The sequence below is a fragment of the Tasmannia lanceolata genome, unplaced genomic scaffold (genome assembly GCF_043159265.1).
Source record: "Tasmannia lanceolata isolate RefF3 unplaced genomic scaffold, GAP_Taslan_0.1 ptg001071l, whole genome shotgun sequence".
In the NCBI taxonomy this organism is placed as follows: Eukaryota; Viridiplantae; Streptophyta; class Magnoliopsida; order Canellales; family Winteraceae; genus Tasmannia; species Tasmannia lanceolata.
Window position 1 is genome coordinate 10,001 of NW_027519733.1, and position 5,765 is coordinate 15,765.

The following is a 5,765-nucleotide window of genomic DNA, read 5'->3' on the forward strand; positions in this document are numbered from 1 at the left end:
TTGTATTATCTGATTCATGAGGATACATGGAAGTATCTTTATTGTCAAAATGAGTACTAGAGGATCGCATTAGATTTCGTACATTCCCATCAATTTTATATGTCGTCTTCGAAAAAAAAGAAACCTTTTCATTCTTATTTATTTTTGATAAAAGCAAATTTCTGTTAACCAGTTTTGATTCTTCTTTTCCCCATATAGATATTGAATAAAACGAGCTATTTTGAGTGCCACTGTAATTTTGAAAATGCGCATATAAATACCCCTCAAAAGTAAGTAAATATGTCCGAAACATATAAAATGCAGTTAATCCCGCCGTAGCACAAGCTATTATCGCGAAAATCGGTGAATACAACCAACTATCATTAAGAATTTCATCTTTGGACCAAAAACAAGCAAGAGGTGGAATACCACAAAGAGAAAGTGTACCTAATAAAAAAGTCATTTTGGTAATTGGTACATATTTTCTTAAACCACCCATAAGAACCATGTTCTGACTCTTATCTGGAGAATATCCAACAATGGGTTCCATTGAATGAATAATGGATCCGGTGCCCAAAAACAATAATGCTTTCGAATAGGCATGAGAAATTAAATGGAATAAAGCAGCTCGATAAGAACCCATCCCTGGAGCTAACATAATATAACCCAATTGAGACATTGTTGAATAAGCTAAGCTTCTCTTAATGTCTCTTTGAGCAAGAGCCAAAGTAGCTCCTAATAGTACCGTTATTATACCTATCAAAGAAATGAGATTCATTATGTAAGGTATAACTGTGAAAAGAGGCATAAGTCGAGCGACAAGAAAAATTCCCGCTGCTACCATAGTAGCAGCATGTATAAGAGCCGAAATAGGGGTGGGTCCCTCCATGGCATCAGGTAACCATACATGAAGGGGAAATTGCGCAGATTTAGCAATTGCACCAGCGAATAATAGGGAAGCACACAGAGTAGCAAATAAAGAATTAACTCCATTATTATGCATCAAGTTATTGAAGATTTCGAACAAATCCCGAAATTCGAAACTACCTGTTATCCAATAAAGACCTAAGATTCCTAATAATAAACCAAAATCCCCTACACGATTAGTTACAAATGCTTTTTGACAGGCATTTGCTGCGATTGGTCGTGTGAACCAAAAACCTATTAATAGATACGAACACATTCCCACGAGTTCCCAAAAAATATAAATTTGTATCAAATTGGAACTAGTAACTAATCCCAACATGGAAGTATTGGAAAAACTCATATAAGCAAAAAATCTCAAATATCCTTGATCATGAGACATATACTTGTCACTATAAATAAGAACCATGATTCCGACAGTAGTGATTAGTATTGACATAATAGAAGTAAGTGGGTCGATCAAGTGTCCGAACTCTAAGGAAAAATCATTATTGATGGTCCAAGACCATAGATATTGATAGATGGAACTGCCATCTATTTGTTGAACAGACAGATCGGCCGAAAAAACCATAACTATACTTAGCAATGAAACACTGGGAAAAGCCCACATACGACGAAGATTTTTTGTTGCGGTCGGAACAAGCAGAAGTCCCAATCCTATTGACATAGTAACTGGAAGTGGAACGAAAGGTATGATCCATGCATATTGATATATGGGTTGCATAATCAAATCAAACTTTTTTTTTTTATTCTTATTATTAATTTTTCCGATTCACCAGCTCTTATCTTTTTTGTAAAGAGCAATAATCAAATAAATAAAAAAATCAAGATATAAAAACTCAAATATTATTTTGAATTCTTCATTATTCTGATTCTTTCCCAGATATTTGAAAAATTCAAATCAAGAAGTTACAATTGTTCAAATAACCAAGTTACTGCTTAAAAATGACTACCTAGTGATTAACTAAGATATTTATTGAGATACAGAATATGAGATTTTCAATCATTCCACTATTACGGTGATTTATATCCATATAGTAATAAGGAAAAAGAATTACACCAAAATAGTACTTGATTCTGATATGAATTATAGGATCCACCAATAACTCGACCTAATAAAATAACACCTAGTTATTTTAGTTAGTTTATTTGGAGTCATTGACTAATTCATTCTGGAACTGATTGATTGGCTTCTAGTCAAATAAAACAAACATATTTTATGGAAAATCCTACGATACTCGTCATTTCGCATAGAGCTGAAATAATAAATTACTAAAATGACCTTTATCAAGTAATGTATCGTTTAAGAGATTAACTACATGATCTCATTTGAATTTAAATTATGGGTACTCCATTCTCGAGTTTGATCAATTAATCGAAAAAATTTTATATTATTGTTTTCTTAAATTAGGTAAGGGTAAAATGTATGGGTTCTTAAGTTTTTTGATTTGATTTATTAAATGTAACATGACGATATATAAATAGACTGAGATATAAATTGGAACCCTTTTTTTTTTTTCATCCCTAGTTATACTATATGTGATGCGCACATATCTGTATTTTTTATGTTATGAAGGAAGTATCCACTATGGAATAGATATAGATAATGGATAGAAAGAACGATTTATTTTGAACAATACAATACATGTCTTTCACATCCAACTATAAAAATGAGAAACCTCTTTCTTTTAAAATGGCAGTTCCAAAGAAACGTACTTCTATGTCAAAAAAGCGTATTCGCAAAAATATTTGGAAGAGAAAGGGATATTGGGCCGCGATAAAAGCTTTATCCTTAGCTAAATCTATTTCTACCGGGCATTCAAAAAGTTTTTTTGTGCAACAAACAAGTAATAAAGCCGCGGAATAATCTGAATGAATCGACATGACTCGATGAATTGGATGATTTAGAAGATGAATAATTTACATTTTACATTAACGAATTTTGGAACTCATCAATATGAGATAGAACTGGATGTTGTGGTATGTAGAATAATAATTCGCCTGTCTAATTGAGTTCTAAAAACGATTGATTTCCGTTTTGTTTTGTTTGAAAAAAAAAAAAAGAAGTCATTAGATAGAAGATAAAGGTTTCACTTTTCATTCCTTATAGTATTCTAGAATGGTATTCTATTAGATTTTTATAATTTGCGAGATGGGGATTGTAACTTTCCCCATCAATTCGCTTTCACAATAACAAAAATCTCATTTTTATGTCGGATCCATGAAATGAGATAAATGAGAAATGAATCATAAAAAAAAAATGAGATAGAAAAAAAAGGACAATTTTTAGTTGTATACCTCGACTGAGGACATAACCCTCTAGTTCCAACTGGTCCAGGGGGACTTATACTCCGTGAAAATGATTGTTAAAACTGACACCATACCACTATACTAAGTTAAGTATTATTGAACGTTCAAATATTTATTTGAACGAGTTTTTTGATTCATCGATTCTAATCTTTCCTAAGATCGATTGGATTGAATCCATCAATCTCGACGATTGAACATAGTATGGGCTATTATTATTTCGATCAAGCCGCCATGGTGAAATCGGTAGACACGCTGCTCTTAGGAAGCAGTGCTAGAGCATCTCGGTTCGAATCCGAGTGGCGGCATCCCCTAAAAGGGGCAAGATAAATCCTATCTTATAAGGAATTCAATTCCTTTCCTTATTTCCATTCCATAATTGAGGAACACACACCCCCCCTTTTTTTTTTTACAAAATAATTTTTTATGATATTTGCGACTTTAGAACATATATTAACTCACATATCTTTTTCGATCATTTCAATTGTTATTACGATTCATTTGATGGATTTATTAGTCCATCAAATCGTAGGAATATGTGATTCATCAGAAAAAGGCATTATAGCTACTTTTTTCTGTATAACAGGATTATTAATAACTCGTTGGATTTATTTGAGACATTTCCCGTTAAGTGATTTATATGAATCATTAATGTTCCTTTCATGGAGTTTCTCCATTATTCATATGGTTCCTAAAGTGGGGAACCATAAAAATAATTTAAGCGCAATAACTGGGCCAAGTGCTATTTTTACCCAAGGCTTTGCCACTTCAGGTCTTTTAACTGAAATGCATCAATCCGCAATATTAGTACCCGCCCTACAATCCCAGTGGTTAATGATGCACGTAAGTATGATGTTATTGAGCTATGCAGCTCTTTTATGTGGAGCGTTATTATCAGTAGCTTTTCTAGTCATCACATTTCGAAAAAACACAGATATTGTTGTTAAAACCAATCATTTATTAATTGGGACATTTTCCTTTGGTGAGATCCAATACTTGAATGAGAAAAGAAGTGTTTTACAAAACACTTCTTTTCCTTCATTTAGAAATTATCACAGGTATCGATTGACTCGGCGATTGGATCATTGGAGTTATCGTGTCATTAGTCTAGGGTTTATCTTTTCAACCATAGGTATTCTTTCGGGAGCAGTATGGGCTAATGAGGCATGGGGGTCTTATTGGAATTGGGACCCCAAGGAAACTTGGGCATTTATTACTTGGACCATATTCGCGATTTATTTACATACTAGAACAAATCAAAGTTTGCAAGGTGTTAATTCGGCAATTGTAGCTTCTATCGGATTTCTTATAATTTGGATATGCTATTTTGGGGTCAATCTATTAGGAATAGGACTACATAGTTATGGTTCATTCACATTAACAGCGAATTGAAGAAGGGACTTGAAGAATACATGGGAACATCAATCTCCAATATATAACGAAAATTAGTGTGAGTTTTTGAGAACCATTTGAATCAAGTAGTAATTCAAATGGTTCTCAAAAACTCCAGATGTATCTGATTACAATTCCAATTCACTTCATTTTTTTTTTTTCAGTGTACAGCGACCGATTTTGTAAATCACAGGATTATTTGACTTTATTTCTTATTTATGAAAACTATTTATGAAAGTAATTAGATAGAATAGCTTCTACCTTCTCAACTGATAGTGAGAGAACGAAATCGGGATAAATACCGATACCTATTACGGGTAGAAAGATACAGATCGAAACAAATAGTTCTCGCGGTCCAGAATCCACAAAGTAGGAGTTTGTAACATTGAATAGTTTGTATCCATAGAACATCTGGCGTAACATAGATAATGAATAAATAGGAGTTAATATCATTCCAATTGCCATTACAAAAGTAATTAGTATTTTTGGCATTAAAAGGTATTTTGGGCTGGTAATTATTCCAAAAAAGACTACCAATTCTGCAACAAAACCACTCATTCCTGGCAGTGCAAGCGAAGCCATCGAGAAGCTACTTAACATGGTAAATATTTTTGGCATTGGGGTAGCTATTCCTCCCATTTCATCGAGATAAACAAGACGTATTCTATCGTAACTCGTTCCTGCCAAGAAAAAGAGTGCAGCACCAATAAATCCATGAGAAATGATTTGTAAAATGGCTCCATTGAGTCCCATATCAGTTATGGAAGCAATTCCGATAATTGTGAAACCCATATGAGATACGGAGGAATAGGCTATTCGCTTTTTTAAATTGCGTTGACCGGGAGAAGTTGAAGCTGCATAGATTATTTGAATCGTTCCGACTATCATCAACCAGGGAGAAAATATAGAATGAGCATGGGGTAATAATTCCATATTGATCCGAACCAATCCATATGCTCCCATTTTTAATAAAATTCCAGCTAGAAGCATACATGTACTGTAATGTGCTTCTCCATGGGTATCTGGTAACCATGTATGTAGGGGTATAATCGGTGATTTGACAGCATAAGCAATAAAGAAGCCAAAATAGAATATTATTTCCAATGCCGCGGGATACGATCGATTAGCTGATGTTTCAAAATTTAATGTTGGTTCATTGGAAC